This window comes from Pongo pygmaeus, chromosome 11, assembly GCF_028885625.2.
Source record: "Pongo pygmaeus isolate AG05252 chromosome 11, NHGRI_mPonPyg2-v2.0_pri, whole genome shotgun sequence".
Lineage (NCBI taxonomy): Eukaryota > Metazoa > Chordata > Mammalia > Primates > Hominidae > Pongo > Pongo pygmaeus.
Genome location: NC_072384.2, coordinates 13,003,040 through 13,030,916, shown reverse-complemented (window position 1 = coordinate 13,030,916; position 27,877 = coordinate 13,003,040).

The window sequence follows — 27,877 nt, the reverse complement described above, 5'->3', positions numbered from 1 at the left end:
TGAAGATATTTCCTTTTCCAGCATAGGCCTCAAACGGCTCCAAATATCCACTTGCAGATTCTACAAAAAGAGTGTTTCCAAACTTCTCTATCAATTGGTAGGTTCAACTCTGTGAGTTGAATGAACTCATCACAAAGAAGTTTCTGAGAATCCTTCTCTCTAGTTTTTATGTGAAGATATTTCCTTTTCCAACATAGGCCTCAAGGTGCTCCGAATAAACACTTGCAGATTCTACAAACGTAATGTTTCAAAACTGTTCTATCAAAAGAAACGTTCAAGTCCGTGAGTTGAATGCACTCATCACACAGAAGTTTCTGAGAATGCTTCTGTCTAGTTTTTAGGTGAAGATATTTCCTTTTCCAGCATAGGCCTCAAAACGCTCCAAATATCCTCTTGCAGATTCTACAAAAAGAGTGTTTCAAAACTGTTCTATCAAAAGGAAGGTTCAACTCCGTGAGTTGAATGAATGCATCGTGAAGAACTTTCTGAGAATGCTTCTCTGTAGTTTTTAGGTGAAGATATTCCATATCCCAGCACAGGCCTCGAAGTGCTCCAAATAACCACTTGCAGATTTTACCAAAAGAGTGTTTCAAAACTGCTCTTTCTACAGGTAAGTTCAAGTCCGTGAGTTGAATGCACTCAACACAAAGAAGTTTCTGAGAATGCTTCTGTTCAGTTTTTATGTGAAGATATTTCCTTTTCCAGCATAGGCCTCAAACGGCTCCAAATATCCACTTGCAGATTCTACAAAAAGAGTGTTTCCAAACTTCTCTATCAATTGGTAGGTTCAACTCTGTGAGTTGAATGAACTCATCACAAAGAAGTTTCTGAGAATCCTTCTCTCTACTTTTTATGTGAAGATATTTCCTTTTCCAACATAGGCCTCAAGGTGCTCCGAATAAACACTTGCAGATTCTACAAACGTAATGTTTCAAAACTGTTCTATCAAAAGAAACGTTCAAGTCTGTGAGTTGAATGCACTCATCGCACAGAAGTTTCTGAGAATGCTTCTGTCTAGTTTTTAGGTGAAGATATTTCCTTTTCCAGCATAGGCCTCAAAACGCTCCAAATATCCTCTAGCAGATTCCACAAAAAGAGTGTTTCAAAACTGTTCTATCAAAAGGAAGGTTCAACTCTGTGAGTTGAATGAATGCATCGTGAAGAACTTTCTGAGAATGCTTCTCTGTAGTTTTTAGGTGAAGATATTCCATATCCCAGCACAGGCCTCGAAGTGCTCCAAATAACCACTTGCAGATTTTACCAAAAGAGTGTTTCAAAACTGCTCTTTCTACAGGTAAGTTCAAGTCCTTGAGTTGAATGCACTCAACACAAAGAAGTTTCTGAGAATGCTTCTGTTCAGTTTTTATGTGAAGATATTTCCTTTTCCAGCATAGGCCTCAAAAGGCTCCAAATATCCACTTGCAGATTCTACAAAAAGAGTGTTTCCAAACTTCTCTATCAATTGGTAGGTTCAACTCTGTGAGTTGAATGAACTCATCACAAAGAAGTTTCTGAGAATCCTTCTCTCTAGTTTTTATGTGAAGATATTTCCTTTTCCAACATAGGCCTCAAGGTGCTCCGAATAAACACTTGCAGATTCTACAAACGTAATGTTTCAAAACTGTTCTATCAAAAGAAACGTTCAAGTCTGTGAGTTGAATGCACTCATCGCACAGAAGTTTCTGAGAATGCTTCTGTCTAGTTTTTAGGTGAAGATATTTCCTTTTCCAGCATAGGCCTCAAAACGCTCCAAATATCCTCTTGCAGATTCCACAGAAAGAGTGTTTCAAAACTGTTCTATCAAAAGGAAGGTTCAACTCTGTGAGTTGAATGAATGCATCGTGAAGAACTTTCTGAGAATGCTTCTCTGTAGTTTTTAGGTGAAGATATTCCATATCCCAGCACAGGCCTCGAAGTGCTCCAAATAACCACTTGCAGATTTTACCAAAAGAGTGTTTCAAAACTGCTCTTTCTACATGTAAGTTCAAGTCCGTGAGTTGAATGCACTCAACACAAAGAAGTTTCTGAGAATGCTTCTGTTCAGTTTTTATGTGAAGATATTTCCTTTTCCAGCATAGCCCTCAAACGGCTCCAAATATCCACTTGCAGATTCTACAAAAAGAGTGTTTCCAAACTTCTCTATCAATTGCTAGGTTCAACTCTGTGAGTTGAATGAACTCATCACAAAGAAGTTTCTGAGAATCCTTCTCTCTAGTTTTTATGTGAAGATATTTCCTTTTCCAACATAGGCCTCAAGGTGCTCCGAATAAACACTTGCAGATTCTACAAACGTAATGTTTCAAAACTGTTCTATCAAAAGAAACGTTCAAGTCTGTGAGTTGAATGCACTCATCGCACAGAAGTTTCTGAGAATGCTTCTGTCTAGTTTTTAGGTGAAGATATTTCCTTTTCCAGCATAGGCCTCAAAACGCTCCAAATATCCTCTTGCAGATTCTACAGAAAGAGTGTTTCAAAACTGTTCTATCAAAAGGAAGGTTCAACTCTGCCAGTTGAATGAATGCATCGTGAAGAACTTTCTGAGAATGCTTCTCTGTAGTTTTTAGGTGAAGATATTCCATATCCCAGCACAGGCCTCGAAGTGCTCCAAATACCCACTTGCAGATTTTACCAAAAGAGTGTTTCAAAACTGCTCTTTCTATAGGTAAGTTCAAGTCTGTGAGTTGAATGCACTCAACACAAAGAAGTTTCTGAGAATGCTTCTGTTCAGTTTTTATGTGAAGATATTTCCTTTTCCAGCATAGGCCTCAAACGGCTCCAAATATCCACTTGCAGATTCTACAAAAAGAGTGTTTCCAAACTTCTCTATCAATTGGTAGGTTCAACTCTGTGAGTTGAATGAACTCATCACAAAGAAGTTTCTGAGAATCCTTCTCTCTAGTTTTTATGTGAAGATATTTCCTTTTCCAACATAGGCCTCAAGGTGCTCCGAATAAACACTTGCAGATTCTACAAACGTAATGTTTCAAAACTGTTCTATCAAAAGAAACGTTCAAGTCTGCGAGTTGAATGCACTCATCACACAGAAGTTTCTGAGAATGCTTCTGTCTAGTTTTTAGGTGAAGATATTTCCTTTTCCAGCATAGGCCTCAAAACGCTCCAAATATCCTCTTGCAGATTCTACAAAAAGCGTGTTTCAAAACTGTTCTATCAAAAGGAAGGTTCACCTCCGTGAGTTGAATGAATGCATCGTGAAGAACTTTCTGAGAATGCTTCTCTGTAGTTTTTAGGTGAAGATATTCCATATCCCAGCACAGGCCTCGAAGTGCTCCAAATAACCACTTGCAGATTTTACCAAAAGAGTGTTTCAAAACTGCTCTTTCTACAGGTAAGTTCAAGTCTGTGAGTTGAATGCACTCAACACAAAGAAGTTTCTGAGAATGCTTCTGTTCAGTTTTTATGTGAAGATATTTCCTTTTCCAGCATAGGCCTCAAACGGCTCCAAATATCCACTTGCAGATTCTACAAAAAGAGTGTTTCCAAACTTCTCTATCAATTGGTAGGTTCAACTCTGTGAGTTGAATGAACTCATCACAAAGAAGTTTCTGAGAATCCTTCTCTCTAGTTTTTATGTGAAGATATTTACTTTTTCAACATAGGCCTCAAGGTGCTCCGAATAAACACTTGCAGATTCTACAAACGTAATGTTTCAAAACTGTTCTATCAAAAGAAACGTTCAAGTCTGTGAGTTGAATGCACTCATCGCACAGAAGTTTCTGAGAATGCTTCTGTCTAGTTTTTAGGTGAAGATATTTCCTTTTCCAGCATAGGCGTCAAAACGCTCCAAATATCCTCTAGCAGATTCCACAAAAAGAGTGTTTCAAAACTGTTCTATCAAAAGGAAGGTTCAACTCTGTGAGTTGAATGAATGCATCGTGAAGAACTTTCTGAGAATGCTTCTCTGTAGTTTTTAGGTGAAGATATTCCATATCCCAGCACAGGCCTCGAAGTGCTCCAAATAACCACTTGCAGATTTTACCAAAAGAGTGTTTCAAAACTGCTCTTTCTACAGGTAAGTTCAAGTCCGTGAGTTGAATGCACTCAACACAAAGAAGTTTCTGAGAATGCTTCTGTTCAGTTTTTATGTGAAGATATTTCCTTTTCCAGCATAGGCCTCAAACGGCTCCAAATATCCACTTGCAGATTCTACAAAAAGAGTGTTTCCAAACTTCTCTATCAATTGGTAGGTTCAACTCTGTGAGTTGAATGAACTCATCACAAAGAAGTTTCTGAGAATCCTTCTCTCTAGTTTTTATGTGAAGATATTTCCTTTTCCAACATAGGCCTCAAGGTGCTCCGAATAAACACTTGCAGATTCTACAAACGTAATGTTTCAAAACTCTTCTATCAAAAGAAACGTTCAAGTCTGTGAGTTGAATGCACTCATCGCACAGAAGTTTCTGAGAATGCTTCTGTCTAGTTTTTAGGTGAAGATATTTCCTTTTCCAGCATAGGCCTCAAAACGCTCCAAATATCCTCTTGCAGATTCCACAGAAAGAGTGTTTCAAAACTGTTCTATCAAAAGGAAGGTTCAACTCTGTGAGTTGAATGAATGCATCGTGAAGAACTTTCTGAGAATGCTTCTCTGTAGTTTTTAGGTGAAGATATTCCATATCCCAGCACAGGCCTCGAAGTGCTCCAAATAACCACTTGCAGATTTTACCAAAAGAGTGTTTCAAAACTGCTCTTTCTACAGGTAATTTCAAGTCCGTGAGTTGAATGCACTCAACACAAAGAAGTTTCTGAGAATGCTTCTGTTCAGTTTTTATGTGAAGATATTTCCTTTTCCAGCATAGGCCTCAAAAGGCTCCAAATATCCACTTGCAGATTCTACAAAAAGAGTGTTTCCAAACTTCTCTATCAATTGCTAGGTTCAACTCTGTGAGTTGAATGAACTCATCACAAAGAAGTTTCTGAGAATCCTTCTCTCTAGTTTTTATGTGAAGATATTTCCTTTTCCAACATAGGCCTCAAGGTGCTCCGAATAAACACTTGCAGATTCTACAAACGTAATGTTTCAAAACTGTTCTATCAAAAGAAACGTTCAAGTCTGTGAGTTGAATGCACTCATCGCACAGAAGTTTCTGAGAATGCTTCTGTCTAGTTTTTAGGTGAAGATATTTCCTTTTCCAGCATAGGCCCCAAAACGCTCCAAATATCCTCTTGCAGATTCCACAGAAAGAGTGTTTCAAAACTGTTCTATCAAAAGGAAGGTTCAACTCTGTGAGTTGAATGAATGCATCGTGAAGAACTTTCTGAGCATGCTTCTCTGTAGTTTTTAGGTGAAGATATTCCATATCCCAGCACAGGTCTCGAAGTGCTCCAAATAACCACTTGCAGATTTTACCAAAAGAGTGTTTCAAAACTGCTCTTTCTACAGGTAAGTTCAAGTCTGTGAGTTGAATGCACTCAACACAAAGAAGTTTCTGAGAATGCTTCTGTTCAGTTTTTATGTGAAGATATTTCCTTTTCCAGCATAGCCCTCAAACGGCTCCAAATATCCACTTGCAGATTCTACAAAAAGAGTGTTTCCAAACTTCTCTATCAATTGCTAGGTTCAACTCTGTGAGTTGAATGAACTCATCACAAAGAAGTTTCTGAGAATCCTTCTCTCTACTTTTTATGTGAAGATATTTCCTTTTCCAACATAGGCCTCAAGGTGCTCCGAATAAACACTTGCAGATTCTACAAACGTAATGTTTCAAAACTGTTCTATCAAAAGAAACGTTCAAGTCTGTGAGTTGAATGCACTCATCGCACAGAAGTTTCTGAGAATGCTTCTGTCTACTTTTTAGGTGAAGATATTTCCTTTTCCAGCATAGGCCTCAAAACGCTCCAAATATCCTCTTGCAGATTCTACAGAAAGAGTGTTTCAAAACTGTTCTATCAAAAGGAAGGTTCAACTCCCTGAGTTGAATGAATGCATCGTGAAGAACTTTCTGAGAATGCTTCTCTGTAGTTTTTAGGTGAAGATATTCCATATCCCAGCACAGGCCTCGAAGTGCTCCAAATAACCACTTGCAGATTTTACCAAAAGAGTGTTTCAAAACTGCTCTTTCTACAGGTAAGTTCAAGTCCGTGAGTTGAATGCACTCAACACAAAGAAGTTTCTGAGAATGCTTCTGTTCAGTTTTTATGTGAAGATATTTCCTTTTCCAGCATAGGCCTCAAACGGCTCCAAATATCCACTTGCAGATTCTACAAAAAGAGTGTTTCCAAACTTCTCTATCAATTGGTAGGTTCAACTCTGTGAGTTGAATGAACTCATCACAAAGAAGTTTCTGAGAATCCTTCTCTCTAGTTTTTATGTGAAGATATTTCCTTTTCCAACATAGGCCTCAAGGTGCTCCGAATAAACACTTGCAGATTCTACAAACGTAATGTTTCAAAACTGTTCTATCAAAAGAAACGTTCAAGTCTGTGAGTTGAATGCACTCATCGCACAGAAGTTTCTGAGAATGCTTCTGTCTAGTTTTTAGGTGAAGATATTTCCTTTTCCAGCATAGGCCTCAAAACGCTCCAAATATCCTCTAGCAGATTCCACAAAAAGAGTGTTTCAAAACTGTTCTATCAAAAGGAAGGTTCAACTCTGTGAGTTGAATGAATGCATCGTGAAGAACTTTCTGAGAATGCTTCTCTGTAGTTTTTAGGTGAAGATATTCCATATCCCAGCACAGGCCTCGAAGTGCTCCAAATAACCACTTGCAGATTTTACCAAAAGAGTGTTTCAAAACTGCTCTTTCTACAGGTAAGTTCAAGTCCGTGAGTTGAATGCACTCAACACAAAGAAGTTTCTGAGAATGCTTCTGTTCAGTTTTTATGTGAAGATATTTCCTTTTCCAGCATAGGCCTCAAACGGCTCCAAATATCCACTTGCAGATTCTACAAAAAGAGTGTTTCCAAACTTCTCTATCAATTGGTAGGTTCAACTCTGTGAGTTGAATGAACTCATCACAAAGAAGTTTCTGAGAATCCTTCTCTCTAGTTTTTATGTGAAGATATTTCCTTTTCCAACATAGGCCTCAAGGTGCTCCGAATAAACACTTGCAGATTCTACAAACGTAATGTTTCAAAACTGTTCTATCAAAAGAAACGTTCAAGTCTGTGAGTTGAATGCACTCATCGCACAGAAGTTTCTGAGAATGCTTCTGTCTAGTTTTTAGGTGAAGATATTTCCTTTTCCAGCATAGGCCTCAAAACGCTCCAAATATCCTCTTGCGGATTCCACAGAAAGAGTGTTTCAAAACTGTTCTATCAAAAGGAAGGTTCAACTCTGTGAGTTGAATGAATGCATCGTGAAGAAATTTCTGAGAATGCTTCTCTGTAGTTTTTAGGTGAAGATATTCCATATCCCAGCACAGGCCTCGAAGTGCTCCAAATAACCACTTGCAGATTTTATCAAAAGAGTGTTTCAAAACTGCTCTTTCTACAGGTAAGTTCAAGTCTGTGAGTTGAATGCACTCAACACAAAGAAGTTTCTGAGAATGCTTCTGTTCAGTTTTTATGTGAAGATATTTCCTTTTCCAGCATAGGCCTCAAACGGCTCCAAATATCCACTTGCAGATTCTACAAAAAGAGTGTTTCCAAACTTCTCTATCAATTGGTAGGTTCAACTCTGTGAGTTGAATGAACTCATCACAAAGAAGTTTCTGAGAATCCTTCTCTCTAGTTTTTATGTGAAGATATTTCCTTTTCCAACATAGGCCTCAAGGTGCTCCGAATAAACACTTGCAGATTCTACAAACGTAATGTTTCAAAACTGTTCTATCAAAAGAAACGTTCAAGTCTGTGAGTTGAATGCACTCATCGCACAGAAGTTTCTGAGAACGCTTCTGTCTAGTTTTTAGGTGAAGATATTTCCTTTTCCAGCATAGGCCTCAAAACGCTCCAAATATCCTCTTGCAGATTCCACAAAAAGAGTGTTTCAAAACTGTTCTATCAAAAGGAAGGTTCAACTCTGTGAGTTGAATGAATGCATCGTGAAGAACTTTCTGAGAATGCTTCTCTGTAGTTTTTAGGTGAAGATATTCCATATCCCAGCACAGGCCTCGAAGTGCTCCAAATAACCACTTGCAGATTTTACCAAAAGAGTGTTTCAAAACTGCTCTTTCTACAGGTAAGTTCAAGTCCGTGAGTTGAATGCACTCAACACAAAGAAGTTTCTGAGAATGCTTCTGTTCAGTTTTTATGTGAAGATATTTCCTTTTCCAGCATAGGCCTCAAACGGCTCCAAATATCCACTTGCAGATTCTACAAAAAGAGTGTTTCCAAACTTCTCTATCAATTGGTAGGTTCAACTCTGTGAGTTGAATGAACTCATCACAAAGAAGTTTCTGAGAATCCTTCTCTCTAGTTTTTATGTGAAGATATTTCCTTTTCCAACATAGGCCTCAAGGTGCTCCGAATAAACACTTGCAGATTCTACAAACGTAATGTTTCAAAACTGTTCTATCAAAAGAAACGTTCAAGTCTGTGAGTTGAATGCACTCATCGCACAGAAGTTTCTGAGAATGCTTCTGTCTAGTTTTTAGGTGAAGATATTTCCTTTTCCAGCATAGGCCTCAAAACGCTCCAAATATCCTCTTGCAGATTCTACAGAAAGAGTGTTTCAAAACTGTTCTATCAAAAGGAAGGTTCAACTCTGCCAGTTGAATGAATGCATCGTGAAGAACTTTCTGAGAATGCTTCTCTGTAGTTTTTAGGTGAAGATATTCCATATCCCAGCACAGGCCTCGAAGTGCTCCAAATACCCACTTGCAGATTTTACCAAAAGAGTGTTTCAAAACTGCTCTTTCTATAGGTAAGTTCAAGTCTGTGAGTTGAATGCACTCAACACAAAGAAGTTTCTGAGAATGCTTCTGTTCAGTTTTTATGTGAAGATATTTCCTTTTCCAGCATAGGCCTCAAACGGCTCCAAATATCCACTTGCAGATTCTACAAAAAGAGTGTTTCCAAACTTCTCTATCAATTGGTAGGTTCAACTCTGTGAGTTGAATGAACTCATCACAAAGAAGTTTCTGAGAATCCTTCTCTCTAGTTTTTATGTGAAGATATTTCCTTTTCCAACATAGGCCTCAAGGTGCTCCGAATAAACACTTGCAGATTCTACAAACGTAATGTTTCAAAACTGTTCTATCAAAAGAAACGTTCAAGTCTGCGAGTTGAATGCACTCATCGCACAGAAGTTTCTGAGAATGCTTCTGTCTAGTTTTTAGGTGAAGATATTTCCTTTTCCAGCATAGGCCTCAAAACGCTCCAAATATCCTCTTGCAGATTCTACAAAAAGCGTGTTTCAAAACTGTTCTATCAAAAGGAAGGTTCACCTCCGTGAGTTGAATGAATGCATCGTGAAGAACTTTCTGAGAATGCTTCTCTGTAGTTTTTAGGTGAAGATATTCCATATCCCAGCACAGGCCTCGAAGTGCTCCAAATAACCACTTGCAGATTTTACCAAAAGAGTGTTTCAAAACTGCTCTTTCTACAGGTAAGTTCAAGTCTGTGAGTTGAATGCACTCAACACAAAGAAGTTTCTGAGAATGCTTCTGTTCAGTTTTTATGTGAAGATATTTCCTTTTCCAGCATAGGCCTCAAACGGCTCCAAATATCCACTTGCAGATTCTACAAAAAGAGTGTTTCCAAACTTCTCTATCAATTGGTAGGTTCAACTCTGTGAGTTGAATGAACTCATCACAAAGAAGTTTCTGAGAATCCTTCTCTCTAGTTTTTATGTGAAGATATTTACTTTTCCAACATAGGCCTCAAGGTGCTCCGAATAAACACTTGCAGATTCTACAAACGTAATGTTTCAAAACTGTTCTATCAAAAGAAACGTTCAAGTCTGTGAGTTGAATGCACTCATCGCACAGAAGTTTCTGAGAATGCTTCTGTCTAGTTTTTAGGTGAAGATATTTCCTTTTCCAGCATAGGCCTCAAAACGCTCCAAATATCCTCTAGCAGATTCCACAAAAAGAGTGTTTCAAAACTGTTCTATCAAAAGGAAGGTTCAACTCTGTGAGTTGAATGAATGCATCGTGAAGAACTTTCTGAGAATGCTTCTCTGTAGTTTTTAGGTGAAGATATTCCATATCCCAGCACAGGCCTCGAAGTGCTCCAAATAACCACTTGCAGATTTTACCAAAAGAGTGTTTCAAAACTGCTCTTTCTACAGGTAAGTTCAAGTCCGTGAGTTGAATGCACTCAACACAAAGAAGTTTCTGAGAATGCTTCTGTTCAGTTTTTATGTGAAGATATTTCCTTTTCCAGCATAGGCCTCAAACGGCTCCAAATATCCACTTGCAGATTCTACAAAAAGAGTGTTTCCAAACTTCTCTATCAATTGGTAGGTTCAACTCTGTGAGTTGAATGAACTCATCACAAAGAAGTTTCTGAGAATCCTTCTCTCTACTTTTTATGTGAAGATATTTCCTTTTCCAACATAGGCCTCAAGGTGCTCCGAATAAACACTTGCAGATTCTACAAACGTAATGTTTCAAAACTGTTCTATCAAAAGAAACGTTCAAGTCTGTGAGTTGAATGCACTCATCGCACAGAAGTTTCTGAGAATGCTTCTGTCTACTTTTTAGGTGAAGATATTTCCTTTTCCAGCATAGGCCTCAAAACGCTCCAAATATCCTCTTGCAGATTCTACAGAAAGAGTGTTTCAAAACTGTTCTATCAAAAGGAAGGTTCAACTCCCTGAGTTGAATGAATGCATCGTGAAGAACTTTCTGAGAATGCTTCTCTGTAGTTTTTAGGTGAAGATATTCCATATCCCAGCACAGGCCTCGAAGTGCTCCAAATAACCACTTGCAGATTTTACCAAAAGAGTGTTTCAAAACTGCTCTTTCTACAGGTAAGTTCAAGTCCGTGAGTTGAATGCACTCAACACAAAGAAGTTTCTGAGAATGCTTCTGTTCAGTTTTTATGTGAAGATATTTCCTTTTCCAGCATAGGCCTCAAACGGCTCCAAATATCCACTTGCAGATTCTACAAAAAGAGTGTTTCCAAACTTCTCTATCAATTGGTAGGTTCAACTCTGTGAGTTGAATGAACTCATCACAAAGAAGTTTCTGAGAATCCTTCTCTCTAGTTTTTATGTGAAGATATTTCCTTTTCCAACATAGGCCTCAAGGTGCTCCGAATAAACACTTGCAGATTCTACAAACGTAATGTTTCAAAACTGTTCTATCAAAAGAAACGTTCAAGTCTGTGAGTTGAATGCACTCATCGCACAGAAGTTTCTGAGAATGCTTCTGTCTAGTTTTTAGGTGAAGATATTTCCTTTTCCAGCATAGGCCTCAAAACGCTCCAAATATCCTCTAGCAGATTCCACAAAAAGAGTGTTTCAAAACTGTTCTATCAAAAGGAAGGTTCAACTCTGTGAGTTGAATGAATGCATCGTGAAGAACTTTCTGAGAATGCTTCTCTGTAGTTTTTAGGTGAAGATATTCCATATCCCAGCACAGGCCTCGAAGTGCTCCAAATAACCACTTGCAGATTTTACCAAAAGAGTGTTTCAAAACTGCTCTTTCTACAGGTAAGTTCAAGTCCGTGAGTTGAATGCACTCAACACAAAGAAGTTTCTGAGAATGCTTCTGTTCAGTTTTTATGTGAAGATATTTCCTTTTCCAGCATAGGCCTCAAACGGCTCCAAATATCCACTTGCAGATTCTACAAAAAGAGTGTTTCCAAACTTCTCTATCAATTGGTAGGTTCAACTCTGTGAGTTGAATGAACTCATCACAAAGAAGTTTCTGAGAATCCTTCTCTCTAGTTTTTATGTGAAGATATTTCCTTTTCCAACATAGGCCTCAAGGTGCTCCGAATAAACACTTGCAGATTCTACAAACGTAATGTTTCAAAACTGTTCTATCAAAAGAAACGTTCAAGTCTGTGAGTTGAATGCACTCATCGCACAGAAGTTTCTGAGAATGCTTCTGTCTAGTTTTTAGGTGAAGATATTTCCTTTTCCAGCATAGGCCTCAAAACGCTCCAAATATCCTCTTGCGGATTCCACAGAAAGAGTGTTTCAAAACTGTTCTATCAAAAGGAAGGTTCAACTCTGTGAGTTGAATGAATGCATCGTGAAGAAATTTCTGAGAATGCTTCTCTGTAGTTTTTAGGTGAAGATATTCCATATCCCAGCACAGGCCTCGAAGTGCTCCAAATAACCACTTGCAGATTTTATCAAAAGAGTGTTTCAAAACTGCTCTTTCTACAGGTAAGTTCAAGTCTGTGAGTTGAATGCACTCAACACAAAGAAGTTTCTGAGAATGCTTCTGTTCAGTTTTTATGTGAAGATATTTCCTTTTCCAGCATAGGCCTCAAACGGCTCCAAATATCCACTTGCAGATTCTACAAAAAGAGTGTTTCCAAACTTCTCTATCAATTGGTAGGTTCAACTCTGTGAGTTGAATGAACTCATCACAAAGAAGTTTCTGAGAATCCTTCTCTCTAGTTTTTATGTGAAGATATTTCCTTTTCCAACATAGGCCTCAAGGTGCTCCGAATAAACACTTGCAGATTCTACAAACGTAATGTTTCAAAACTGTTCTATCAAAAGAAACGTTCAAGTCTGTGAGTTGAATGCACTCATCGCACAGAAGTTTCTGAGAACGCTTCTGTCTAGTTTTTAGGTGAAGATATTTCCTTTTCCAGCATAGGCCTCAAAACGCTCCAAATATCCTCTTGCAGATTCCACAAAAAGAGTGTTTCAAAACTGTTCTATCAAAAGGAAGGTTCAACTCTGTGAGTTGAATGAATGCATCGTGAAGAACTTTCTGAGAATGCTTCTCTGTAGTTTTTAGGTGAAGATATTCCATATCCCAGCACAGGCCTCGAAGTGCTCCAAATAACCACTTGCAGATTTTACCAAAAGAGTGTTTCAAAACTGCTCTTTCTACAGGTAAGTTCAAGTCCGTGAGTTGAATGCACTCAACACAAAGAAGTTTCTGAGAATGCTTCTGTTCAGTTTTTATGTGAAGATATTTCCTTTTCCAGCATAGGCCTCAAACGGCTCCAAATATCCACTTGCAGATTCTACAAAAAGAGTGTTTCCAAACTTCTCTATCAATTGGTAGGTTCAACTCTGTGAGTTGAATGAACTCATCACAAAGAAGTTTCTGAGAATCCTTCTCTCTAGTTTTTATGTGAAGATATTTCCTTTTCCAACATAGGCCTCAAGGTGCTCCGAATAAACACTTGCAGATTCTACAAACGTAATGTTTCAAAACTGTTCTATCAAAAGAAACGTTCAAGTCTGTGAGTTGAATGCACTCATCGCACAGAAGTTTCTGAGAATGCTTCTGTCTAGTTTTTAGGTGAAGATATTTCCTTTTCCAGCATAGGCCTCAAAACGCTCCAAATATCCTCTTGCAGATTCCACAGAAAGAGTGTTTCAAAACTGTTCTATCAAAAGGAAGGTTCAACTCTGTGAGTTGAATGAATGCATCGTGAAGAACTTTCTGAGAATGCTTCTCTGTAGTTTTTAGGTGAAGATATTCCATATCCCAGCACAGGCCTCGAAGTGCTCCAAATAACCACTTGTAGATTTTACCAAAAGAGTGTTTCAAAACTGCTCTTTCTACAGGTAAGTTCAAGTCCGTGAGTTGAATGCACTCAACACAAAGAAGTTTCTGAGAATGCTTCTGTTCAGTTTTTATGTGAAGATATTTCCTTTTCCAGCATAGGCCTCAAAAGGCTCCAAATATCCACTTGCAGATTCTACAAAAAGAGTGTTTCCAAACTTCTCTATCAATTGCTAGGTTCAACTCTGTGAGTTGAATGAACTCATCACAAAGAAGTTTCTGAGAATCCTTCTCTCTAGTTTTTATGTGAAGATATTTCCTTTTCCAACATAGGCCTCAAGGTGCTCCGAATAAACACTTGCAGATTCTACAAACGTAATGTTTCAAAACTGTTCTATCAAAAGAAACGTTCAAGTCTGTGAGTTGAATGCACTCATCGCACAGAAGTTTCTGAGAATGCTTCTGTCTAGTTTTTAGGTGAAGATATTTCCTTTTCCAGCATAGGCCTCAAAACGCTCCAAATATCCTCTTGCAGATTCCACAAAAAGAGTGTTTCAAAACTGTTCTATCAAAAGGAAGGTTCAACTCTGTGAGTTGAATGAATGCATCGTGAAGAACTTTCTGAGAATGCTTCTCTGTAGTTTTTAGGTGAAGATATTCCATATCCCAGCACAGGCCTCGAAGTGCTCCAAATAACCACTTGCAGATTTTACCAAAAGAGTGTTTCAAAACTGCTCTTTCTACAGGTAAGTTCAAGTCTGTGAGTTGAATGCACTCAACACAAAGAAGTTTCTGAGAATGCTTCTGTTCAGTTTTTATGTGAAGATATTTCCTTTTCCAGCATAGGCCTCAAACGGCTCCAAATATCCACTTGCAGATTCTACAAAAAGAGTGTTTCCAAATTTCTCTATCAATTGGTAGGTTCAACTCTGTGAGTTGAATGAACTCATCACAAAGAAGTTTCTGAGAATCCTTCTCTCTAGTTTTTATGTGAAGATATTTCCTTTTCCAACATAGGCCTCAAGGTGCTCCGAATAAACACTTGCAGATTCTACAAACGTAATGTTTCAAAACTGTTCTATCAAAAGAAACGTTCAAGTCTGTGAGTTGAATGCACTCATCGCACAGAAGTTTCTGAGAATGCTTCTGTCTAGTTTTTAGGTGAAGATATTTCCTTTTCCAGCATAGGCCTCAAAACGCTCCAAATATCCTCTTGCAGATTCCACAAAAAGAGTGTTTCAAAACTGTTCTATCAGAAGGAAGGTTCAACTCTGTGAGTTGAATGAATGCATCGTGAAGAACTTTCTGAGAATGCTTCTCTGTAGTTTTTAGGTGAAGATATTCCATATCCCAGCACAGGCCTCGAAGTGCTCCAAATAACCACTTGCAGATTTTACCAAAAGAGTGTTTCAAAACTGCTCTTTCTACAGGTAAGTTCAAGTCCGTGAGTTGAATGCACTCAACACAAAGAAGTTTCTGAGAATGCTTCTGTTCAGTTTTTATGTGAAGATATTTCCTTTTCCAGCATAGGCCTCAAACGGCTCCAAATATCCACTTGCAGATTCTACAAAAAGAGTGTTTCCAAACTTCTCTATCAATTGGTAGGTTCAACTCTGTGAGTTGAATGAACTCATCACAAAGAAGTTTCTGAGAATCCTTCTCTCTAGTTTTTATGTGAAGATATTTCCTTTTCCAACATAGGCCTCAAGGTGCTCCGAATAAACACTTGCAGATTCTACAAACGTAATGTTTCAAAACTGTTCTATCAAAAGAAACGTTCAAGTCTGTGAGTTGAATGCACTCATCGCACAGAAGTTTCTGAGAATGCTTCTGTCTAGTTTTTAGGTGAAGATATTTCCTTTTCCAGCATAGGCCTCAAAACGCTCCAAATATCCTCTTGCAGATTCCACAGAAAGAGTGTTTCAAAACTGTTCTATCAAAAGGAAGGTTCAACTCTGTGAGTTGAATGAATGCATCGTGAAGAACTTTCTGAGAATGCTTCTCTGTAGTTTTTAGGTGAAGATATTCCATATCCCAGCACAGGCCTCGAAGTGCTCCAAATAACCACTTGCAGATTTTACCAAAAGAGTGTTTCAAAACTGCTCTTTCTACAGGTAAGTTCAAGTCTGTGAGTTGAATGCACTCAACACAAAGAAGTTTCTGAGAATGCTTCTGTTCAGTTTTTATGTGAAGATATTTCCTTTTCCAGCATAGGCCTCAAACGGCTCCAAATATCCACTTGCAGATTCTACAAAAAGAGTGTTTCCAAACTTCTCTATCAATTGCTAGGTTCAACTCTGTGAGTTGAATGAACTCATCACAAAGAAGTTTCTGAGAATCCTTCTCTCTAGTTTTTATGTGAAGATATTTCCTTTTCCAACATAGGCCTCAAGGTGCTCCGAATAAACACTTGCAGATTCTACAAACGTAATGTTTCAAAACTGTTCTATCAAAAGAAACGTTCAAGTCTGTGAGTTGAATGCACTCATCGCACAGAAGTTTCTGAGAACGCTTCTGTCTAGTTTTTAGGTGAAGATATTTCCTTTTCCAGCATAGGCCTCAAAACGCTCCAAATATCCTCTTGCAGATTCCACAAAAAGAGTGTTTCAAAACTGTTCTATCAAAAGGAAGGTTCAACTCTGTGAGTTGAATGAATGCATCGTGAAGAACTTTCTGAGAATGCTTCTCTGTAGTTTTTAGGTGAAGATATTCCATATCCCAGCACAGGCCTCGAAGTGCTCCAAATAACCACTTGCAGATTTTACCAAAAGAGTGTTTCAAAACTGCTCTTTCTACAGGTAAGTTCAAGTCCGTGAGTTGAATGCACTCAACACAAAGAAGTTTCTGAGAATGCTTCTGTTCAGTTTTTATGTGAAGATATTTCCTTTTCCAGCATAGGCCTCAAACGGCTCCAAATATCCACTTGCAGATTCTACAAAAAGAGTGTTTCCAAACTTCTCTATCAATTGGTAGGTTCAACTCTGTGAGTTGAATGAACTCATCACAAAGAAGTTTCTGAGAATCCTTCTCTCTAGTTTTTATGTGAAGATATTTCCTTTTCCAACATAGGCCTCAAGGTGCTCCGAATAAACACTTGCAGATTCTACAAACGTAATGTTTCAAAACTCTTCTATAAAAAGAAACGTTCAAGTCTGTGAGTTGAATGCACTCATCGCACAGAATTTTCTGAGAATGCTTCTGTCTAGTTTTTAGGTGAAGATATTTCCTTTTCCAGCATAGGCCTCAAAACGCTCCAAATATCCTCTTGCGGATTCCACAGAAAGAGTGTTTCAAAACTGTTCTATCAAAAGGAAGGTTCAACTCTGTGAGTTGAATGAATGCATCGTGAAGAAATTTCTGAGAATGCTTCTCTGTAGTTTTTAGGTGAAGATATTCCATATCCCAGCACAGGCCTCGAAGTGCTCCAAATAACCACTTGCAGATTTTATCAAAAGAGTGTTTCAAAACTGCTCTTTCTACAGGTAAGTTCAAGTCTGTGAGTTGAATGCACTCAACACAAAGAAGTTTCTGAGAATGCTTCTGTTCAGTTTTTATGTGAAGATATTTCCTTTTCCAGCATAGGCCTCAAACGGCTCCAAATATCCACTTGCAGATTCTACAAAAAGAGTGTTTCCAAACTTCTCTATCAATTGGTAGGTTCAACTCTGTGAGTTGAATGAACTCATCACAAAGAAGTTTCTGAGAATCCTTCTCTCTAGTTTTTATGTGAAGATATTTCCTTTTCCAACATAGGCCTCAAGGTGCTCCGAATAAACACTTGCAGATTCTACAAACGTAATGTTTCAAAACTGTTCTATCAAAAGAAACGTTCAAGTCTGTGAGTTGAATGCACTCATCGCACAGAAGTTTCTGAGAACGCTTCTGTCTAGTTTTTAGGTGAAGATATTTCCTTTTCCAGCATAGGCCTCAAAACGCTCCAAATATCCTCTTGCAGATTCCACAAAAAGAGTGTTTCAAAACTGTTCTATCAAAAGGAAGGTTCAACTCTGTGAGTTGAATGAATGCATCGTGAAGAACTTTCTGAGAATGCTTCTCTGTAGTTTTTAGGTGAAGATATTCCATATCCCAGCACAGGCCTCGAAGTGCTCCAAATAACCACTTGCAGATTTTATCAAAAGAGTGTTTCAAAACTGCTCTTTCTACAGGTAAGTTCAAGTCTGTGAGTTGAATGCACTCAACACAAAGAAGTTTCTGAGAATGCTTCTGTTCAGTTTTTATGTGAAGATATTTCCTTTTCCAGCATAGGCCTCAAACGGCTCCAAATATCCACTTGCAGATTCTACAAAAAGAGTGTTTCCAAACTTCTCTATCAATTGGTAGGTTCAACTCTGTGAGTTGAATGAACTCATCACAAAGAAGTTTCTGAGAATCCTTCTCTCTAGTTTTTATGTGAAGATATTTCCTTTTCCAACATAGGCCTCAAGGTGCTCCGAATAAACACTTGCAGATTCTACAAACGTAATGTTTCAAAACTGTTCTATCAAAAGAAACGTTCAAGTCTGTGAGTTGAATGCACTCATCGCACAGAAGTTTCTGAGAACGCTTCTGTCTAGTTTTTAGGTGAAGATATTTCCTTTTCCAGCATAGGCCTCAAAACGCTCCAAATATCCTCTTGCAGATTCCACAAAAAGAGTGTTTCAAAACTGTTCTATCAAAAGGAAGGTTCAACTCTGTGAGTTGAATGAATGCATCGTGAAGAACTTTCTGAGAATGCTTCTCTGTAGTTTTTAGGTGAAGATATTCCATATCCCAGCACAGGCCTCGAAGTGCTCCAAATAACCACTTGCAGATTTTACCAAAAGAGTGTTTCAAAACTGCTCTTTCTACAGGTAAGTTCAAGTCCGTGAGTTGAATGCACTCAACACAAAGAAGTTTCTGAGAATGCTTCTGTTCAGTTTTTATGTGAAGATATTTCCTTTTCCAGCATAGGCCTCAAACGGCTCCAAATATCCACTTGCAGATTCTACAAAAAGAGTGTTTCCAAACTTCTCTATCAATTGGTAGGTTCAACTCTGTGAGTTGAATGAACTCATCACAAAGAAGTTTCTGAGAATCCTTCTCTCTAGTTTTTATGTGAAGATATTTCCTTTTCCAACATAGGCCTCAAGGTGCTCCGAATAAACACTTGCAGATTCTACAAACGTAATGTTTCAAAACTGTTCTATCAAAAGAAACGTTCAAGTCTGTGAGTTGAATGCACTCATCGCACAGAAGTTTCTGAGAATGCTTCTGTCTAGTTTTTAGGTGAAGATATTTCCTTTTCCAGCATAGGCCTCAAAACGCTCCAAATATCCTCTTGCAGATTCCACAGAAAGAGTGTTTCAAAACTGTTCTATCAAAAGGAAGGTTCAACTCTGTGAGTTGAATGAATGCATCGTGAAGAACTTTCTGAGAATGCTTCTCTGTAGTTTTTAGGTGAAGATATTCCATATCCCAGCACAGGCCTCGAAGTGCTCCAAATAACCACTTGCAGATTTTACCAAAAGAGTGTTTCAAAACTGCTCTTTCTACAGGTAAGTTCAAGTCTGTGAGTTGAATGCACTCAACACAAAGAAGTTTCTGAGAATGCTTCTGTTCAGTTTTTATGTGAAGATATTTCCTTTTCCAGCATAGGCCTCAAACGGCTCCAAATATCCACTTGCAGATTCTACAAAAAGAGTGTTTCCAAATTTCTCTATCAATTGGTAGGTTCAACTCTGTGAGTTGAATGAACTCATCACAAAGAAGTTTCTGAGAATCCTTCTCTCTAGTTTTTATGTGAAGATATTTCCTTTTCCAACATAGGCCTCAAGGTGCTCCGAATAAACACTTGCAGATTCTACAAACGTAATGTTTCAAAACTGTTCTATCAAAAGAAACGTTCAAGTCTGTGAGTTGAATGCACTCATCGCACAGAAGTTTCTGAGAACGCTTCTGTCTAGTTTTTAGGTGAAGATATTTCCTTTTCCAGCATAGGCCTCAAAACGCTCCAAATATCCTCTTGCAGATTCCACAAAAAGAGTGTTTCAAAACTGTTCTATCAAAAGGAAGGTTCAACTCTGTGAGTTGAATGAATGCATCGTGAAGAACTTTCTGAGAATGCTTCTCTGTAGTTTTTAGGTGAAGATATTCCATATCCCAGCACAGGCCTCGAAGTGCTCCAAATAACCACTTGCAGATTTTACCAAAAGAGTGTTTCAAAACTGCTCTTTCTACAGGTAAGTTCAAGTCCGTGAGTTGAATGCACTCAACACAAAGAAGTTTCTGAGAATGCTTCTGTTCAGTTTTTATGTGAAGATATTTCCTTTTCCAGCATAGGCCTCAAACGGCTCCAAATATCCACTTGCAGATTCTACAAAAAGAGTGTTTCCAAACTTCTCTATCAATTGGTAGGTTCAACTCTGTGAGTTGAATGAACTCATCACAAAGAAGTTTCTGAGAATCCTTCTCTCTAGTTTTTATGTGAAGATATTTCCTTTTCCAACATAGGCCTCAAGGTGCTCCGAATAAACACTTGCAGATTCTACAAACGTAATGTTTCAAAACTCTTCTATAAAAAGAAACGTTCAAGTCTGTGAGTTGAATGCACTCATCGCACAGAATTTTCTGAGAATGCTTCTGTCTAGTTTTTAGGTGAAGATATTTCCTTTTCCAGCATAGGCCTCAAAACGCTCCAAATATCCTCTTGCGGATTCCACAGAAAGAGTGTTTCAAAACTGTTCTATCAAAAGGAAGGTTCAACTCTGTGAGTTGAATGAATGCATCGTGAAGAAATTTCTGAGAATGCTTCTCTGTAGTTTTTAGGTGAAGATATTCCATATCCCAGCACAGGCCTCGAAGTGCTCCAAATAACCACTTGCAGATTTTATCAAAAGAGTGTTTCAAAACTGCTCTTTCTACAGGTAAGTTCAAGTCTGTGAGTTGAATGCACTCAACACAAAGAAGTTTCTGAGAATGCTTCTGTTCAGTTTTTATGTGAAGATATTTCCTTTTCCAGCATAGGCCTCAAACGGCTCCAAATATCCACTTGCAGATTCTACAAAAAGAGTGTTTCCAAACTTCTCTATCAATTGGTAGGTTCAACTCTGTGAGTTGAATGAACTCATCACAAAGAAGTTTCTGAGAATCCTTCTCTCTAGTTTTTATGTGAAGATATTTCCTTTTCCAACATAGGCCTCAAGGTGCTCCGAATAAACACTTGCAGATTCTACAAACGTAATGTTTCAAAACTGTTCTATCAAAAGAAACGTTCAAGTCTGTGAGTTGAATGCACTCATCGCACAGAAGTTTCTGAGAACGCTTCTGTCTAGTTTTTAGGTGAAGATATTTCCTTTTCCAGCATAGGCCTCAAAACGCTCCAAATATCCTCTTGCAGATTCCACAAAAAGAGTGTTTCAAAACTGTTCTATCAAAAGGAAGGTTCAACTCTGTGAGTTGAATGAATGCATCGTGAAGAACTTTCTGAGAATGCTTCTCTGTAGTTTTTAGGTGAAGATATTCCATATCCCAGCACAGGCCTCGAAGTGCTCCAAATAACCACTTGCAGATTTTATCAAAAGAGTGTTTCAAAACTGCTCTTTCTACAGGTAAGTTCAAGTCTGTGAGTTGAATGCACTCAACACAAAGAAGTTTCTGAGAATGCTTCTGTTCAGTTTTTATGTGAAGATATTTCCTTTTCCAGCATAGGCCTCAAACGGCTCCAAATATCCACTTGCAGATTCTACAAAAAGAGTGTTTCCAAACTTCTCTATCAATTGGTAGGTTCAACTCTGTGAGTTGAATGAACTCATCACAAAGAAGTTTCTGAGAATCCTTCTCTCTAGTTTTTATGTGAAGATATTTCCTTTTCCAACATAGGCCTCAAGGTGCTCCGAATAAACACTTGCAGATTCTACAAACGTAATGTTTCAAAACTGTTCTATCAAAAGAAACGTTCAAGTCTGTGAGTTGAATGCACTCATCGCACAGAAGTTTCTGAGAACGCTTCTGTCTAGTTTTTAGGTGAAGATATTTCCTTTTCCAGCATAGGCCTCAAAACGCTCCAAATATCCTCTTGCAGATTCCACAAAAAGAGTGTTTCAAAACTGTTCTATCAAAAGGAAGGTTCAACTCTGTGAGTTGAATGAATGCATCGTGAAGAACTTTCTGAGAATGCTTCTCTGTAGTTTTTAGGTGAAGATATTCCATATCCCAGCACAGGCCTCGAAGTGCTCCAAATAACCACTTGCAGATTTTACCAAAAGAGTGTTTCAAAACTGCTCTTTCTACAGGTAAGTTCAAGTCCGTGAGTTGAATGCACTCAACACAAAGAAGTTTCTGAGAATGCTTCTGTTCAGTTTTTATGTGAAGATATTTCCTTTTCCAGCATAGGCCTCAAACGGCTCCAAATATCCACTTGCAGATTCTACAAAAAGAGTGTTTCCAAACTTCTCTATCAATTGGTAGGTTCAACTCTGTGAGTTGAATGAACTCATCACAAAGAAGTTTCTGAGAATCCTTCTCTCTAGTTTTTATGTGAAGATATTTCCTTTTCCAACATAGGCCTCAAGGTGCTCCGAATAAACACTTGCAGATTCTACAAACGTAATGTTTCAAAACTGTTCTATCAAAAGAAACGTTCAAGTCTGTGAGTTGAATGCACTCATCGCACAGAAGTTTCTGAGAATGCTTCTGTCTAGTTTTTAGGTGAAGATATTTCCTTTTCCAGCATAGGCCTCAAAACGCTCCAAATATCCTCTTGCAGATTCCACAGAAAGAGTGTTTCAAAACTGTTCTATCAAAAGGAAGGTTCAACTCTGTGAGTTGAATGAATGCATCGTGAAGAACTTTCTGAGAATGCTTCTCTGTAGTTTTTAGGTGAAGATATTCCATATCCCAGCACAGGCCTCGAAGTGCTCCAAATAACCACTTGCAGATTTTACCAAAAGAGTGTTTCAAAACTGCTCTTTCTACAGGTAAGTTCAAGTCCGTGAGTTGAATGCACTCAACACAAAGAAGTTTCTGAGAATGCTTCTGTTCAGTTTTTATGTGAAGATATTTCCTTTTCCAGCATAGGCCTCAAAAGGCTCCAAATATCCACTTGCAGATTCTACAAAAAGAGTGTTTCCAAACTTCTCTATCAATTGCTAGGTTCAACTCTGTGAGTTGAATGAACTCATCACAAAGAAGTTTCTGAGAATCCTTCTCTCTAGTTTTTATGTGAAGATATTTCCTTTTCCAACATAGGCCTCAAGGTGCTCCGAATAAACACTTGCAGATTCTACAAACGTAATGTTTCAAAACTGTTCTATCAAAAGAAACGTTCAAGTCTGTGAGTTGAATGCACTCATCGCACAGAAGTTTCTGAGAATGCTTCTGTCTAGTTTTTAGGTGAAGATATTTCCTTTTCCAGCATAGGCCTCAAAACGCTCCAAATATCCTCTTGCAGATTCCACAAAAAGAGTGTTTCAAAACTGTTCTATCAAAAGGAAGGTTCAACTCTGTGAGTTGAATGAATGCATCGTGAAGAACTTTCTGAGAATGCTTCTCTGTAGTTTTTAGGTGAAGATATTCCATATCCCAGCACAGGCCTCGAAGTGCTCCAAATAACCACTTGCAGATTTTACCAAAAGAGTGTTTCAAAACTGCTCTTTCTACAGGTAAGTTCAAGTCCGTGAGTTGAATGCACTCAACACAAAGAAGTTTCTGAGAATGCTTCTGTTCAGTTTTTATGTGAAGATATTTCCTTTTCCAGCATAGGCCTCAAACGGCTCCAAATATCCACTTGCAGATTCTACAAAAAGAGTGTTTCCAAACTTCTCTATCAATTGGTAGGTTCAACTCTGTGAGTTGAATGAACTCATCACAAAGAAGTTTCTGAGAATCCTTCTCTCTAGTTTTTATGTGAAGATATTTCCTTTTCCAACATAGGCCTCAAGGTGCTCCGAATAAACACTTGCAGATTCTACAAACGTAATGTTTCAAAACTCTTCTATAAAAAGAAACGTTCAAGTCTGTGAGTTGAATGCACTCATCGCACAGAATTTTCTGAGAATGCTTCTGTCTAGTTTTTAGGTGAAGATATTTCCTTTTCCAGCATAGGCCTCAAAACGCTCCAAATATCCTCTTGCGGATTCCACAGAAAGAGTGTTTCAAAACTGTTCTATCAAAAGGAAGGTTCAACTCTGTGAGTTGAATGAATGCATCGTGAAGAACTTTCTGAGAATGCTTCTCTGTAGTTTTTAGGTGAAGATATTCCATATCCCAGCACAGGCCTCGAAGTGCTCCAAATAACCACTTGCAGATTTTACCAAAAGAGTGTTTCAAAACTGCTCTTTCTACAGGTAAGTTCAAGTCTGTGAGTTGAATGCACTCAACACAAAGAAGTTTCTGAGAATGCTTCTGTTCAGTTTTTATGTGAAGATATTTCCTTTTCCAGCATAGCCCTCAAACGGCTCCAAATATCCACTTGCAGATTCTACAAAAAGAGTGTTTCCAAACTTCTCTATCAATTGCTAGGTTCAACTCTGTGAGGTGAATGAACTCATCACAAAGAAGTTTCTGAGAATCCTTCTCTCTAGTTTTTATGTGAAGATATTTCCTTTTCCAACATAGGCCTCAAGGTGCTCCGAATAAACACTTGCAGATTCTACAAACGTAATGTTTCAAAACTGTTCTATCAAAAGAAATGTTCAAGTCTGTGAGTTGAATGCACTCATCGCACAGAAGTTTCTGAGAATGCTTCTGTCTAGTTTTTAGGTGAATGTATTTCCTTTTCCAGCATAGGCCTCAAAACGCTCCAAATATCCTCTTGCAGATTCCACAAAAAGAGTGTTTCAAAACTGTTCTATCAAAAGGAAGGTTCAACTCTGTGAGTTGAATGAATGCATCGTGAAGAACTTTCTGAGAATGCTTCTCTGTTGTTTTTAGGTGAAGATATTCCATATCCCAGCACAGGCCTCGAAGTGCTCCAAATAACCACTTGCAGATTTTACCAAAAGAGTGTTTCAAAACTGCTCTTTCTACAGGTAAGTTCAAGTCCGTGAGTTGAATGCACTCAACACAAAGAAGTTTTTGAGAATGCTTCTGTTCAGTTTTTATGTGAAGATATTTCCTTTTCCAGCATAGGCCTCAAAAGGCTCCAAATATCCACTTGCAGATTCTACAAAAAGAGTGTTTCCAAACTTCTCTATCAATTGGTAGGTTCAACTCTGTGAGTTGAATGAACTCATCACAAAGAAGTTTCTGAGAATCCTTCTCTCTAGTTTTTATGTGAAGATATTTCCTTTTCCAACATAGGCCTCAAGGTGCTCCGAATAAACACTTGCAGATTCTACAAACGTAATGTTTCAAAACTCTTCTATCAAAAGAAACGTTCAAGTCTGTGACTTGAATGCACTCATCGCACAGAAGTTTCTGAGAATGCTTCTGTCTAGTTTTTAGGTGAAGATATTTCCTTTTCCAGCATAGGCCCCAAAACGCTCCAAATATCCTCTTGCGGATTCCACAGAAAGAGTGTTTCTAAACTGTTCTATCAAAAGGAAGGTTCAACTCTGCCAGTTGAATGAATGCATCGTGAAGAACTTTCTGAGAATGCTTCTCTGTAGTTTTTAGGTGAAGATATTCCATATCCCAGCACAGGCCTCGAAGTGCTCCAAATACCCACTTGCAGATTTTACCAAAAGAGTGTTTCAAAACTGCTCTTTCTATAGGTAAGTTCAAGTCTGTGAGTTGAATGCACTCAACACAAAGAAGTTTCTGAGAATGCTTCTGTTCAGTTTTTATGTGAAGATATTTCCTTTTCCAGCATAGGCCTCAAACGGCTCCAAATATCCACTTGCAGATTCTACAAAAAGAGTGTTTCCAAACTTCTCTATCAATTGGTAGGTTCAACTCTGTGAGTTGAATGAACTCATCACAAAGAAGTTTCTGAGAATCCTTCTCTCTAGTTTTTATGTGAAGATATTTCCTTTTCCAACATAGGCCTCAAGGTGCTCCGAATAAACACTTGCAGATTCTACAAACGTAATGTTTCAAAACTGTTCTATCAAAAGAAACGTTCAAGTCTGCGAGTTGAATGCACTCATCACACAGAAGTTTCTGAGAATGCTTCTGTCTAGTTTTTAGGTGAAGATATTTCCTTTTCCAGCATAGGCCTCAAAACGCTCCAAATATCCTCTTGCAGATTCTACAAAAAGCGTGTTTCAAAACTGTTCTATCAAAAGGAAGGTTCACCTCCGTGAGTTGAATGAATGCATCGTGAAGAACTTTCTGAGAATGCTTCTCTGTAGTTTTTAGGTGAAGATATTCCATATCCCAGCACAGGCCTCGAAGTGCTCCAAATAACCACTTGCAGATTTTACCAAAAGAGTGTTTCAAAACTGCTCTTTCTACAGGTAAGTTCAAGTCTGTGAGTTGAATGCACTCAACACAAAGAAGTTTCTGAGAATGCTTCTGTTCAGTTTTTATGTGAAGATATTTCCTTTTCCAGCATAGGCCTCAAACGGCTCCAAATATCCACTTGCAGATTCTACAAAAAGAGTGTTTCCAAACTTCTCTATCAATTGCTAGGTTCAACTCTGTGAGTTGAATGAACTCATCACAAAGAAGTTTCTGAGAATCCTTCTCTCTAGTTTTTATGTGAAGATATTTACTTTTTCAACATAGGCCTCAAGGTGCTCCGAATAAACACTTGCAGATTCTACAAACGTAATGTTTCAAAACTGTTCTATCAAAAGAAACGTTCAAGTCTGTGAGTTGAATGCACTCATCGCACAGAAGTTTCTGAGAATGCTTCTGTCTAGTTTTTAGGTGAAGATATTTCCTTTTCCAGCATAGGCCTCAAAACGCTCCAAATATCCTCTAGCAGATTCCACAAAAAGAGTGTTTCAAAACTGTTCTATCAAAAGGAAGGTTCAACTCTGTGAGTTGAATGAATGCATCGTGAAGAACTTTCTGAGAATGCTTCTCTGTAGTTTTTAGGTGAAGATATTCCATATCCCAGCACAGGCCTCGAAGTGCTCCAAATAACCACTTGCAGATTTTACCAAAAGAGTGTTTCAAAACTGCTCTTTCTACAGGTAAGTTCAAGTCCGTGAGTTGAATGCACTCAACACAAAGAAGTTTCTGAGAATGCTTCTGTTCAGTTTTTATGTGAAGATATTTCCTTTTCCAGCATAGGCCTCAAACGGCTCCAAATATCCACTTGCAGATTCTACAAAAAGAGTGTTTCCAAACTTCTCTATCAATTGGTAGGTTCAACTCTGTGAGTTGAATGAACTCATCACAAAGAAGTTTCTGAGAATCCTTCTCTCTAGTTTTTATGTGAAGATATTTCCTTTTCCAACATAGGCCTCAAGGTGCTCCGAATAAACACTTGCAGATTCTACAAACGTAATGTTTCAAAACTCTTCTATCAAAAGAAACGTTCAAGTCTGTGAGTTGAATGCACTCATCGCACAGAAGTTTCTGAGAATGCTTCTGTCTAGTTTTTAGGTGAAGATATTTCCTTTTCCAGCATAGGCCTCAAAACGCTCCAAATATCCTCTTGCAGATTCCACAGAAAGAGTGTTTCAAAACTGTTCTATCAAAAGGAAGGTTCAACTCTGTGAGTTGAATGAATGCATCGTGAAGAACTTTCTGAGAATGCTTCTCTGTAGTTTTTAGGTGAAGATATTCCATATCCCAGCACAGGCCTCGAAGTGCTCCAAATAACCACTTGCAGATTTTACCAAAAGAGTGTTTCAAAACTGCTCTTTCTACAGGTAATTTCAAGTCCGTGAGTTGAATGCACTCAACACAAAGAAGTTTCTGAGAATGCTTCTGTTCAGTTTTTATGTGAAGATATTTCCTTTTCCAGCATAGGCCTCAAAAGGCTCCAAATATCCACTTGCAGATTCTACAAAAAGAGTGTTTCCAAACTTCTCTATCAATTGCTAGGTTCAACTCTGTGAGTTGAATGAACTCATCACAAAGAAGTTTCTGAGAATCCTTCTCTCTAGTTTTTATGTGAAGATATTTCCTTTTCCAACATAGGCCTCAAGGTGCTCCGAATAAACACTTGCAGATTCTACAAACGTAATGTTTCAAAACTGTTCTATCAAAAGAAACGTTCAAGTCTGTGAGTTGAATGCACTCATCGCACAGAAGTTTCTGAGAATGCTTCTGTCTAGTTTTTAGGTGAAGATATTTCCTTTTCCAGCATAGGCCCCAAAACGCTCCAAATATCCTCTTGCAGATTCCACAGAAAGAGTGTTTCAAAACTGTTCTATCAAAAGGAAGGTTCAACTCTGTGAGTTGAATGAATGCATCGTGAAGAACTTTCTGAGCATGCTTCTCTGTAGTTTTTAGGTGAA